Here is a 15,524-nt window from a genome sequence, read left to right as displayed (position 1 = left end):
TCTATTTATAGCTTTTTAAGGAATCACCAAATCAATTTCCAAAGTGATTGTCCCATTTTATATTCCCACGAACAGTGTATAAGTGTTCCAGTCTCTCCACAACTTCTCCAGCATTTATTATTTCGTGTTTTTTGGATTAATGCTAGCCTTGTTGGGGTGAGGTGACATGTCATTGTAGTTTTGATCTGCATTTCTCTAATGGCTAATGATTGTGAGCATTTCTTCATGTGTCTGCTAGCTGCCTGAATATCTTCTTTGGCGAAGTGCCTGTTCATATCCTTTGCCTGTTTTATAATTGGGTTATTTGTCTTTTTGTTGTTGAGGTTTTGCAGTATCTTGCAGATTTTAGAGATTAGAAGCTGATCGGATTTGTCATAGCCAAAATTTTTTTCTCAGTCTGTAGGGTGTCTTTTGACTTTTTTGGTGAAGTCTTTTAATGAGCATAAGTGTTTGATTTTTAGGAGCTCCCACTTATGTAGTCCTTCCTCTGGTGCTTGTGCATTGTTACTTATGCTTCGTATTGTGTTTATGCTATGTATTAGGGCTCCTAGCATTTTCCCTATTTTTTCTTCCATTATCTTTATCGTTTTCGATTTTATATTTAAGTCTTTGATCCATTTTGAGTTAGTTTTTGTGCATGGCGTGAGGTATGGGTCTTGTTTCAGTTTTTTTGCAGATGGGTATCCAGTTACACCAGCACCATTTGTTAAAAAGACTGTCTTTTCCTCAATTAATGGACTTCGGGCCTTTGTCAAATAGCAGTTGCTCATAGGTGGATGAATTTATGTTTGGATTCTCAATTCTGTTCCATTGGTCTATGTATCCGTTGTTGTACCAGTATCAGGCTGTTTTGACTACCGTGGTGGTATAATAGCTTCTATCATTTATTTCTAGCTGGTTTGATTAGACTGTGTCTTGCTTTGGATTTATTTGGATTTACACCATTTGGGTTGCTCTGAGTCTGCAGGCTGTTGTTTCATGTTGTTCACAAAATGCGTGAATTTTCAACCATTATTTATTTGGATTTTTTTAGCCCCATACTTTTTCTCTGCTCCTCCTAGGACGCTGAAGACATAAAAGTTAAGTCTTTATCATTATCTCACATGCTCCTTAGACTTTTTTTTTTTTCTCTCCTCTCTCATAAAATTTTCTTTTATTCTTTGAATTGAGTAATTGTAATTATCAGTTGGGTTATCAATCTTTTCCATGTTTAGTAATTTTTTCCTATATTGTTGCCTATATTGTATTTGAGTCTGTGCAGTGAGTTTTTTGTTGTGGTTATTTTATTTTTTAGCTTTATAATTTCACTTTGGTTTTCATAACGTCTCTTCTTTGCTGCAATTTACATTATTTTCATTTATTTGAAGAGTTTTTATAATTGCATATTGAATCATAAATAGTGAGACATGTTTTATCTCTACTGGAGAGAAATCTATACACCACAGTCTTTTCCAAGTAGCACTAAAAAAAATTGTCTTTGCTGCAGTAGCTGATAATTTGGCTTTTAAACCCCATTTTACCTATTAACACGCTCATAATACAGGAATAATTTTTAAAACCTAAAGAAATTCACCCTCTTATGCAATTTTCTTATACACTGTTTTCCCCTTTATAAATACTTATATTATCTCCAGTGGAAGCATTTGTTCTTTTTTTTTTTTTTTTTAATGTGTATTTCACAGGAGAACAATTTTAATAAATTTGCCCAACTAAAATTTCATCCTTGCCGACTGTTTTTAATCATCTCTCTTTTTTTTTCTCAAGGAGACATTTCAAGCAAAAAGAATGTGCTTCTTTTTGGAAAGTGAAGAAACTTAAGTTTTCACAGAATAAGAATTATTTTCAAGAACAAAGTTTACAAGTTTTTTTTTTTTTTTTTAAATTACATTGTGTCTACCAGGCAGTTGGCTAGATATGGAAGTATTAAAAAGAAAAAAAAGGAAAAATGTAGGTTAAAAATGCGAGGGATTAATTTTGCTGTATTTCACTAATTATTAGTGGCTTGCTTCCAGCTACAAGTAACCATTAAACCTAAATTAAAGCGGGTAAAACTGGCAAGGAATTTGCTTAGAGCATGTTAGGTTCAGAAAAAAAGGCCATTCGTTCACTGCTGATGACAAGATATTTCACTATAGCTATTGGGAGTAATAAAGATTTTACAAATTCTTGAATTTATTTCATTGCCACTTTGGGGTGAAATACCATGGTAAAAATCTCATAGAATCTGTTCTATTATTATTTCTAAATCGATCAATGTAATTGTGTATTATGATCACTATTTATTTTTCCTGAATATGTGTATGTGTCACAAATTTATGGCAAAATATATAGAGTTGTATCATCTTCGGTATTTATTCAATTGTCAAAAATGTCCATATATGAAAACCAACCTACATATTATAAGAAGAATTCCATATCTGTTTCCTTTGATTTTATTTTGTTGCTGTTGAGAATATACACAGCAAAACACACACCAATTCAACCGTTTCTACAAGTACAATTCGGTGACATTGATGACATTCTTCAGGTTGTGCAACCACTCTCACCCTCCTTTTCTGAGCTGTTCCTCCCCCGTTAACATAAACTCACTGCCCCCCTAAGTTTCGTATCTAATCTTTTGAGTTGCTGTTGTCACTTTGATCTCATATAGATAGTTCTTAAAAGAACATAATGCTCAAGGCAGATCTTTTTCACAAGTTAAGCTAAACTATTGTTGGATTTTAAGAAGACTTCAGGGGATATTTTTGGTTTAAATTTTAAAGATTATCTCAGGGCAGTAGAATTTCATACATTTTTAAAGCTGTATAATAGATAACTTTTTATAATGTCCCTCCTTTTTTTCTCTCACATTGGATTATAAGGTGGTAGTGTTATTAGATACCATCAAGTCGTCTCTGACTCATAGTGACCTTATAAATTTCGCATAGTAGAACTCTATTTAATAAGATAGAGAAATCCTTAGTCTCTCTGTTTGTGTGTGTGTTTCTTGCTCTCTCTTTCTCAGTATAGTTGCATCATTTCATAGTTATTTTTCTCTGAATGTCCCCGAATATTTAAATTCCTTTACTTTGCATTTCTTCCTTTTTATTAGTCAAAATTTATTTATAGATCTTCAAAAATAAATTTACCTTAATTTTGAATGTAAGCAAATTTATACTGATGCATTGAAATTTTCAGCAAGGATGATCATATGCCTTTGCATTCATAAAATCAATGACATTTGCTAGTTAAGTAGAATTAATCTGTAGCAAATCCATCTAATTTTGCATGGTAATTACTACTCAAGGTTAAATGCTTGCATGTACATAGTTTTACTAGTCTTCTGGTTTCATTATATGTCACATTGCATTTAATAAAAATGTTAACATGATAAAAATTTTGCAAATAAAACCGAGAACTTTCTTGTAGCATTATATCTAACAAACCATCTGAAGTAAATTAAATTAGCTCAGATATATCAATATTCTTTCTAAAATCAAAATTAAGATTTTTGCATATCTGTGAATATGTTGTTTATATTTGATGGAAGGATAAAAATTTTGTTTATTTTATAGTTTCAGAAAATAGTCCATCAGATTAATTTTAAAATTTTAATTTTAACTTTTACTATGTTAAAAATTCAATTTATTCTCATTATGTTCTAACTCTTTTAAATAATTGCCATTTAATATGTTTTCTATTAATTACTTTTTATATACTATGTGTTATATATAATATAGTATATATGCTGTGTTACTCTTTATAAAACTGATATTAAATGTGCATAACTTTCTTTCCATAACATTCTTTTTCATTACCACTTTGGAGTTGGTGAGAAATGCAGTTGACTGGAATATTGCATTCCATTTTTGGTTCACTGCTCCAGACTTAGGCCACCATAGAAAATTAAGTCATAAAAGTATACACTGTGTATGGCATAAGGAGATCTGATTCAAATAGCCAGAATTACTATTAAAGAAAATGAAATATATACACATATTTGGAGAGATGCAAACAGTATTTCATGGTTTGATGTGCAGAGAACTACATTCTAAGGAGGCTTGCCTGGCTTATTCAACACTTGTATGAATGATAATGAAATATGGATACAACTGGAATGATCAACTCTGGCTTGTCTGGAGTTTCTGTATTCCCTTTAATAACCAAAAATTTAAAAGCTTTCAAGTATAGTCATTTTTTATATTATATTTGTTTTTATCTCAGAATATGTATGAAACTCCTGTAAAAGTATACACATGGAATAGCCCAGTTAAGGTGAGAGGAAAAGCTTTATGTTCTCACAAGATATTACACACTGGCGTTGAGCTCCTGGTTCAACCGACAAGGTCACTGTTCAAGTGATACCGTTGCATTGAATTCAAGAGTGAAAATCATCTGATAAACTCCTTAACCTAAATGTCCCTGATTTGTTTGAGATTGTGATATGATTTTGAGAAAATTGATTGTTCCTCCTTTTTCTGCTTCCAGAGAGAATTAATGTTAGATATTAACTCTTACATTTAAAAAGGGCCCTGCTCTGATTGCTTATGGGAACAAATAATCATCAATAAAAAATTGAATTTCCTTGGGAATATTCTTCCTCTGGGAAATTTGATTTTTCATTGATAATTATTAACGATTATTAATTTCTTGATGATTATTATTAATCTCTGTATAGTTATTGAGCAAGCCCTGGTAGTGCAGGGGTTAAAGCACCCAGCTGCTAACTGAGAGGTCGGTGGTTCAAACCCACCAGCTGCTCCATGGGAGAAAAGACCTGGCGATCTGCTCCTGTGAAGATTTCAGCCTAGGAAATCCTATGGGGTAGCCCTACTCTAACCTATAGCATTGTTATGAGCCAGAATCGACTCCAGGACACACAACAACATATAAATATTTAATTCTACATCTAGTCTATCTAGAAGCAGAAGTTCCTTATCACTTACTGAGAGACTATTGACTATTTGTGACTTTGTGCTGAGTTCTGCCATGCTCTTAAATCACTACTTTAAAAAAATATTTTAATTTCACCCTAATAATAATAAGTTCATGCTTTTTTAGTTTAAATATCATCATCCTAGATGCAATTTTGGTTCCTGTGTGGTACAAATAGTTAAGTGTTAGACTATTAACCAAAAGGTTAGCTATATGAACCCACCCAGAGGCACCTTGGAAGAAAGGCCCGGCAATCTGCATAAAGGTCACAGCCTTGGAAACCCTGTGGAGTTAGTTATACTCTGCACACATGGGATTGCCATGAGTTGGAATTGATTCGATGGCAACTGGTTTGTTTATATGGTTTTTGTTTTTAGATACAGTTCTAATCATATATTGTCTTTGGATATGAATTAATTATCATAATAATTTGGTGTAAAGATCAGTCCCTTCTAAAAACATTTTCAGTATTTCCTTCTCTAAATGAGAGTATAATGTGGAATCTCAGATTTAGAATAATATAAATACCAAGGTGTCATTTACACCAAAATTGTTTTCATAGTTTAGGTTAGATGCTGAGTAACAAATACCTGTTCATTCATGTTGTAAACCACTTTCACATGATACTCTTCAGTAATGAGGAACTGAAAAATAGTGATAGATATGTCTGACATGCTCCATATTTTTAAATAGCTTAACATTACTGTGAGAGATGTCTAGTTTATCAAGCCCCTAATATATAAAATAAAAACTACCATGTGAAATGATTTAATTACATTTAGGTAAAATGTTATTAATATGGATATGTTTTGACAATTATGTATTTATTGAGATGGATAAAAATATATTCCTGTTCAGGTAAAAAGATTAACATGATGAAATTCAATAAATGAAGCTCTGAAATATCTTACTTCTTAAGTTTAAAATAGCTTTCTAAGTAGGTGGCATTTTTAACACTCACTTTACAATATAGTTCTATACATTTGCCAATACTTTCACTCTACCAAAAAACAAAAACAAAAAACAAGCCTGTTGCTGTCGAGTCAATTCATACTCATAGTGACCCTATAGGACAGAGTAGAACTACTTGATAGAGTTTCCAAGGAACACCTGGTGGCTTTGAACTGCCAACGTTTTTGTTCGCAGCCATAGCACTCATCCACTATACGACCAAGGTTTATGTTCTTATTCTCAGGAGAATTGACTAAGTCCCTGTGTAAGTATTATGTGATATTTCTTAGTAGAAAATTCTACTGTTAGCTATAATATTCTTGGTTACTGTTATAAATTAATCAGGATCATTTGCTGTTCTTAGCAACTCATGATTTCTGTTCTTTAATTTGTAAGCAGGCTTTCACCATCAGCTAAAGTTCAGATACTGAGCCTTAAACAGAAACAAAAAACAAAGAACTGTTTCAGATCCTTCAAATACAGGCCCATCCTGAGAACTCTTGACTACTGACTTTTCTCAGCAGAGGCTTTCCAGTTTAAATGAACATTGTTGCCATGAACTTAAACTTGTCCAACTGTCCCAAGGGAATTAATTGTAATATCTAGGGCAATTTTAGTCCAGAAGAAGTTGACTTTATAAAAGCAGATTTCTAATCCCAGATCCAGCAGAGCAATATGTAATTATTTAAGAATGAATGCAATTAATTGGGGAAATCAAATTGCTTTTGGAATATTGGTTATTACTTTTAGGACATTGTTATTATCATTTTTAATTCTATATTTTCTATTAGGCAAATAAAAAAATTTTTTCTTTCTTTTTGAGATCTCTCTAATCCTCCATCAACTAGGCTATATTTGTGCAATAAAGAATGAAATACTTTTGAATGATAATTTGTTTCAATTGAACATTCAGAATGTAGAAAAAATATCAGAGATCATAATCTTATAAGCAAACAAATTATGAGGATCATGAGGATGAGTATTCTCTAGAAATATGACATACACAGTTGGCTCTTCAAGGGTTCCAAGGGTCGCACAACTGGAGACTCAACAAACCACGAATGGAAAAAAAAATATTCAAAAAGCAAAACTTGAATTTGCCCCACGCTGAACACTACGTTGAATCCATGTGAATGAAGTGATGTGTAGGCATCCCCTGCTGTAGCCTCGTGCCGTTTCACAGGTCCTCAGTCTCTCCAGTACTCGTTGTTTTAGTATTGTTTGCCTCAAGTCTCATTCGTTCACTGCTTGTCCTGCATGCACCCTTTGTGTGAAAAAAAGGCTCTTGAAAAGCAATGAAGTGGTCAAAGCAATCCCTCAATGGCTAAGAGCAAGCATAAAGTGCTATTTAGGTAGCACTTCACAACTATTTACACAGAATTTACATTTTATTAAGTATTATAAGTAATCCAGAGATGATTCAACGTATAGGGGAGAATGTGCGTAGGTTACGTGCAAATACTACACCATTTTATACAAGGAACTTCAGCATCTCAGATTTTGTTATCCGCTAGGGTTCTCGAACGGATCTCCCATGGATACTGAGGGATGATTGTATTCATTAAATTTGTTTTGAAAATAACCCATAACGTGATCAAACATACAAAGTGCTCTTACTAGGTCTCTTAACTGTCTCAACATTCATGGGCCTGTAATAGAAGAAAACTAAGAACGCACACTTAGAATGAATAGAACATTATTCAACTGATCTCTTTTACAACAAAAATAAAGAATTAATACAGGAGAGACTGAAAATAGATACTCAAAACAGTTCTGGATGCCATCTTGTTTGTTATGACTCCAATTTAACTTTCTCAACAGCAGCTGCAAATTAGTACCTCACATATCCAGCACTTAGAGAATTTCTACCTCCCTGACTGAATTGATAAGAACATTTTATTTAAAAAAAAAAAAAAAAAAAAATCATGCCCACAGTTTAAAGGGCTAGGAATAAGCCTGGGTCAGCAAGTAGTACACCTGGCACGACACTACAACACACCAGTTTTGTTCTGATGATCCAAGAATTTGAAAAAATAAAGTTTGTTTTATTTTTTTATATGAAAATGTGTGGATTTTGTTATCATAAGTCTTTATTTTGTCTTTATTTGAAGAGACAATCTCCCTAGAGGCTGTTCTCCTTCATACATATGTACAAACCTTCTTTTCATTCCTTTTTTTTTTTTTCCAATTGTTTGGTAGTTTTTATTTTCTTATCATCACTAAAAACCTAAACCAATGAGAAACGGAGGGTTTTTTTTTTTTTTTAAATAAGATTTTATTGTGTTTAAGGTGAAAGTTTAAACAGCAAATCATATTCTCATTTACAATTTTTCCACAAATTATTTATTGATATCAGTTACAATTTTGATAATGTATCATCATTCTCATTTATTACGTTCTGGTTGTACAATTTCCAGTACTCTAGTTTTCCTGTCCCCTTACTTTCTTATCTTTGCTTTAGAGTAATTTTCAACCATTTGTTCTCATACAGATGATTTTTTAAAGGAACTCATTACTCCCAGGTGATATTCTTTATCTTATGAGCCAATCTGTTATTTAGTTAAATGGTGACCTCAAGGTATATTTACAGTTTAAGGTTTAAAGAGTATCTCAGGGTCGAAGTCTCAGGGAGTCCTCTTTGCAACCTGCCCAGTAAGTATGGATTTTTTAAGAATTTGAGACATGTTCCACATTTTTCTCCAATTCTTTCGAGATCCATCTATTGTAGCCTGATCAGAACAGTTGGTAGGGTTAGCCAGGGACCATCTAGTTCTTCTGGACTCAGAGTGGATAAGGCCATGGTTTGTGTAGACTGTTAGTCCTGTAGACTACTTTATTCTCTGAGCCTTTTATTTCCTTCTTTCTCTTTTCTTCCAAATGAATAGAGACTAATAGATGTATCTTAGATGGCAGCTCACAAGCTTTTAAAATCCCAAGCACTATTCACCACATCGGAGTGTGGAACATTCACTTTATGAACAATATTATACCAATTAGTGGAGTTGTCTCATGAGGCTATGGTCCTAAGCTTTCAAACCCAGAAAAGCAATCTCATAAAGCATTTATGTCTAAGAAATATCTGTAACTGTGTCCCCTAAGTGGTTTATTATACATATGGATATATATGCATACACCCATAACTTTATGTACATATGCCTATAGGTATATCTTTCTGTGCACACATACGTACCTGCATATTCATACTTATACACATATATGCCTATATACATATTTGTATTACCACTCACATTACATTACGTGGTAAAGTTACCATCTTGGTAACCACCAATGAGCATTTGCCTCTGTTTGTATATCTATTCTTGTCTTATAAAAGTGGGATCATTCAATATTTGTCCTTTTGTGATTGACTTATTTAACTCAGCATAATGTCTTCCAGATTCATCCAAGTTATAAGATGTTTTGAGGACTCATAATTATTTTTTATGGCTGTGTAGTGTTCTATTGTATATATGTACCACATTTTGTTTATCCATACATTCATCTGTTAATAGGCACTTAGATTGTTTCCATCTTTTTGTTTTTGTGAATAATGCTGTAATGAATATAGATGTGCATATGTATTCCTGTGTCACTTTTATTAGATCTCTAGGGTATATACCTAGTAGTGGGATTGCTGGATCATAAGGTATTTCTATTTCTAGCTTTTTGAGGACGTGCCATTCTGTTTTCCATAAAGGTTGTACCATTTTACAATACCACCAACAACAGATAAATTTCCAATCTTTCCACATCCTCACCAGCAATTGTTGTTTTCTGGTTTTTTTTTTTTTAAATCACTGTCATTTTTGCAGGAGTGAGATGGTATCTCATGATTTTGATTTTCATCTCTGTATTGGCTAAGGACCACAGGCAACTTTTCACGTGTTTGTTGGCTGCTTAAATGTCCTCTTTGATGAAGTAACAGTTCACATTCTGTGACCATTTTTTAATTGTAGTATTTGTTTTTTGTTGTTGAGTTGTTGAAATTTTCTATAGATTTTTGAGATTAGACACTTATTGGATATGTAGTTCCTGAAAATTTTCCCCAGTGAGTAGGTTTTTTGCTATTCTTTTGTTAAAGACTTTTGATAAGAAGAAGTATTTATTTTTTATGAGGTCTCAGTTAACTAATTTGTCTCAGTGGTGCATGTATTTGTAGTTGTGTTTTTGTTTGTTCTTGATTCTGATCATATGAAACCAATTAAATGTCTAACAAATGTCACATGACTTCCTAATTAATTTATAAATATTATCTCATAATGCATTCAAGCTTTTCATCCTAGGCATTTTCATTAATTTAAATAAAAAAGAAAGGATTCAGATAGTAAGTAACAAAATACATGCAAGATCTATATGAGAAAAACTTCAGAAATTAAAGAACTAACTAAATTGAGAGATATTCCATGTGCATGAATAGGTAGACAATACTATTAAGATGTCAATTCGTCCCAATTTGATCTATAGATTCAAAGCAATTCCAATCAAAATCTCAACAAGTTATCTTATAAATATCAACCAAAGTTTATATGAAAAAGCAAAACATCAAACTATGTTAATAATAGCAGAAATAGTGTGCAGGTGGGAGGGAAGCATATGGGAACTCCGAACTTCTGCATAATTTCTCCACAAACCTATAACAACTCTAAACATTAAAGTTTATTTTTTAAAAATTCCAACAGAATTCACCAAAAGAGCACTAGTAGAACTAATAAGTTTGCTTATCAAGTTTACATGATATAATATCAAAGTAAAAAACAATTTTTGTGGTGCAAGGCCAAGATGGTGGAGTAGTCAGACACTTCCTATGGTCCTTCTTACAACGAAGACCTAAAAAAAACAAGTGAATCAATTATATATGACAATCTAGGAGCCCTGAACATCAAAAGCAAAGTTTAGGAATCAGACTGAGTGGCAGGAGGAGGGAGAGACGGTTCAGAAGCAGCAAGGAGTTGCCAGACGTGACCCAGAGGGAACTGGCACCCTGCAGGCCAGATCGGCTAGTGCATATGGTGAGGCAAGCAGTGGTGTTTGGGATGCGTTTTCCACACTGAGAGAGACAAAGTGGCAGAGTCTACTCAAGCCTCTAGAATCAGTGAAAAGCAATGCTCAATCAGCAAAAAAATAAGCACATGAGTCTAATCCACCATGCAGATTGAAAACACCCTGTTTGGGAAGAATCTTTCTCCCAATTACCTGCCTCCTCCACACTCTACTACAGGTCCCAGGCTGGCTCCAGGGACTGAGAAGTTCCCTGGGCAGGAGGTAGGATCCGTGATGTGTCCTGAGCCATTCTCCTGGCCTTGGAGAGGGAACAAATTGACAAAAAGGAAAAAAATAATCTTCCAGTTTCCCTAGGCCAGGAACTCAGGACAGGCACAGCTTCTTTGCCTAGTCACAGGCATAAGGGGTCCATGGACTTTGAATGCCTTTCATCCCTGCATAGTCCTATGTGATCCTATTTCAACAGTGTAGGCCCTCATTAGCACAATACAATAAGATATATACCTGAAGCCTAACTTCAACCTTATCAGCTATATGGTGGAGTGGCAGGTTTGTGACCTTTGACACTGGTCTGCCCATTAAGCAAGGTCCTCACCTACCCACATCAGGGGCCTGAGGACTAATGGATCCACCCACAAAACCTAGCCACCTGCAACAGGGGTCCAAGAATAAGTGGTGCTTCCCAGTCCTTACAGTTAACAGCATTGGGTGCCCATAGTCCAGCTGCAAAACCCCACTTATGCACTCTAGGGAACAGGGACATGCTTCTCTCCCAGACACTCAGGGGCAGCTGTCCATCCCCTGCCTTACTCAGTGGGTAACTCCCTACCGCAGCCAGATACCTATGCCTATACCAATCACCCCTGTCCATCTAGGACTGTAGGGGAGAGACTGCACCACGCACTTGGTGACCAACTACTTGGACACCTGAGCTGAATCCATACAAGAAAAGTAAGCAGACTCCTGGGCTCACATACCTAGTAACAGTTCTAACCACCTGGTGACAGGATGTTAGAGCTTCAAAGGCACCAATAAACAAACTAGCTCACGTAAGCAGCCTATTTAGGTATATTAAAACAAAACAAAACAAGAAGCTAGGATACAGTAAGCAAATATAAAGTAAAGAAATATAATAACTTATTGATGGCTCAGGGACAACAGTCAATATCAACTCACAAAAAGGGCAGACCTTGATGGCTTCAGCAAGCTCCCAAAACAAAGATTTGAGAAATCTTCTGGAGGAAGAGAACTTATTGGAATTACTGGAGGTTGAATACAAAAGATTAATATACAGAACTCTTCAAGATACCAGGAAGGAGATCATGCAAAATGCGGACCAAGCCAAGGAACACACAGACAAAGCAACAAAGGAACTTAAGAAGATTATAGAAGAGCATGATGACAAATTTAACAGGCTACAAGAATCCATAGAGAGACAGCAAACAGAAATCCAGAAGATTAAAAATAAAATTTCAAAGTTAGACAACTCAAAAGAAAGTCAAAGGAGCAGAATTGAGGCAGTGGAAGTCAGAATTAGTGATACTGAAAATAAAGCACTTGACACCAACTTATTTGAGGAAAAATCAGATAAAAGAATTTTAAAAAATGAAGAAACCCTAAGAATTATGTGGGACTCTATCAAGAGGAATAACCTGTGAGTGATTGAAGTACCAGAACAGGGGGGATAATGAAAATACAGAGAGAACTGTTGAAGATTTCTTGGCAGAAAACTTCTCTGATATTGTGAAAGATAAGAAAATATCTATCCAACATGCTCATCGAAATCCACACAAGGTAAATCCCAAAAGAAAGTCACCAAGACATATTATAATCAAACTTGCCAAAACCAAAGACAAACAGAGAATTTTAAAAGCAGCTAGGGATAAATGAAATGTCATCTACAAAGGAGAGTCAATAAGACTAAGCTCGAACTACTCAGCAAAAATCATGCGAGCAAGAAGGCAACAGGATGACATTTATAAAGCCTTGAAGGAAAAAAATTGCCAGCCAAGAATTATATATCCAGGAACTGTCTCTCAAATATGATGGCGAAATTAGGGCATTTCCAGATAAACAGAAGTTAGGGAATTTGCAAAATCCAAACCAAAATTACAAGAAATGCTGAAAGAAGTCCTGCAGTTAGAAAATCAATAACATTAGATAACAACCCAAGACTAGAACACAGGAAACAGCAACCAGATATCAACCCAGATAGGGAAGTCACAAAAATAAATCAAAGCTAAAATGCTGAACATAGGGAAACAGATGTCAATATGTGAAAGATGACAACATTAAAACAAAAAAGAGGGACTCAAAAAAATACAGTCATAGATCTTTCATATAGAGAGGAAGTCAAGGTGGTATGAAGAAATAAAAGATTGGCTTACACTTAGAAAACTGGGATAAATATTAAGATAACTGCAAAGGAAACTAATAATCCTACACATCAAAATAAAAAACAAGAAAAACAAAGACTCAGCAACTACAAAATCAGCAACAGTGAAGAAGATGAAAAGAAATACGTAAAGAAAAATGACTCAGCACAGTAAATTAAGTGGAACAAAGAAATGGTCAACAACTCAAAAAAAAAAAAAAATCAAAATGACAGTACTAAATGCATACCTATCTATAATTATGCTGACTGTAAATGGACTAAAAACACCAATAAAGAGACAGAGACTAGCAGAATAGATTTAAAAAACATGATCTGCCTATATGCTGCCTACAAGAGACACACCTTAGACTTAAAGACACAAACAAACAAAGACTCAAAGGATGGAAAAAAATATATCAAGTAAACAACAATCAAAAAAGAGCAGGAGTGGCAATATTGATCTCTGACAAAACAGACTTTAAAATACAATCCACAACAAGGGATAAGGAAAAACACTATATAATGATTAAAGGGTCAATACACCAGGAGGATGTAATCCTAATATTTACCCACCCAATGACAGGGCTCCGAAATACATAAAAAAAACTCTAACAGCATTGAAAAGAGAGATAGACAGCTCCATAATAATAGTAGGAGACTTCAACATACCACTTTCAGTGAAGGACAGAACATCCAGAAAGAAGCTCGATAAAGACATGGAAGATCTAAATGCCACAATCAACCAACTTGATCTCATAGACATATACCGAACACTCCACCCAACAGCAGCCAAGTATACTTTCTTTTCCAATGCACATGGAACATTCTCCAGAATAGACCACATATTAGGTCACAAAGCAAGCCTTAATAGACTACAAAGTATCAAAATATTACAAAGTATCTTTTCTGACCATAAAGCCATAAAAGTAGAAATCAATAACAGAAAAAATAACAACAACAAAAAAAATCAAACACGTGGAAACTCAACACTTTGCTCAAAAACTAGTGGATTATAGCAGAAATTAAGGATGAAATAAAGAAATTCACAGAATCAAACGAGAATGAAAACATATCCTACCAGAACCTTTGGGACACAGCCAGCGCAGTGCTCAGAGGTCAATTTATAGCAATAAATGCACACATCCAAAAAGGAGAAAGGGACAAAATCAAAACATTAACCCTACAACTTGAGAAAAGAGAAAGAGATCAGCAAAGGAAGCACTCAGACGCCAGAAGAAAGCAAATAATAAAAATTTGAGCAAAATTAAATGAAATAGAAAATATAAAAATAGTTGAAAGAGTCAACAAGACCAAAAGTTGGTTCTTTGAAAAGATCAACAAAATCAATAAACTATTGGCCAAACTGACAAAAGAAAAACAGGAGCAAAAGCAAATAATCCAAATAAGAAATGAGATGGGTGATAACACAGCTGACCCAACTGAAATTAAAAGAGTCATAACAGAATTCTATGAAAAATTGTTCTCTAACAAATTTGAAAACCTAGAGGAAATGGACAAATTTCTAGAAACACACTAGCTACCTAACTAACACAAACAGAAGTAGAACAACTAAATAAACTTATAACAAAAAAAAGATTGAAAAGGTGACTAAAAAACTCCCAACAAAAAAAGCCCTGGTGTTGCTCATTTCACTGGAGAATTCTACCAAACTTTCAGAGAAGAATTAACACCACGACTACTAAAGGTACTTCAGAGAATAGAAAAGGATAAAATACTCCTCAGCTCATGCTATGAAGCCAGCATAACTCTGATACTAAAACCAGGTAAAGACATCACAAAAAAAGAAAATTACAGACTAACATCCCTCATGAACATAGACACAAAAATCATCAACAAAATTCTAACAAATAGAATTCAACAACACATAAAAAAAAATAATCCACCATGACCAAGTTGGATTCGTATCATGTATGCAGGGATGGTTCAACACTAGAAAAACAATCAATGTAATCCATCACATAAATAAAACAAATGACAAGAACCACATAATCTTATCAATTGATGAAGAAAACGCATTTGACAAAGTCCAACACTCATTCGTGATAAAAACTCTTAGCAAAATATGAATAGAAGGGAAATTTCTCAACATAATAAAGGGCATTTATACAAAGCCAACAGCCAACATTATCCTACATGGAGAGAGTTTGAAAGCATTCCTCTTGAGAACGAGAACCAGACAAGGATGCCCTTTATCACCACTCTTATTCAACATTGTGCTGGAGGTCCTAGCCAGAGCAATTAGGCTAGAAAAAGAAATAAAGGT

The sequence above is a fragment of the Trichechus manatus genome, unplaced genomic scaffold, assembly GCF_000243295.1.
Source record: "Trichechus manatus latirostris isolate Lorelei unplaced genomic scaffold, TriManLat1.0 scaffold00013, whole genome shotgun sequence".
NCBI classification, from domain to species: domain Eukaryota; kingdom Metazoa; phylum Chordata; class Mammalia; order Sirenia; family Trichechidae; genus Trichechus; species Trichechus manatus.
The sequence above is the reverse complement of the archived record's forward strand: the minus strand, read 5'-3'. Positions refer to the sequence as shown.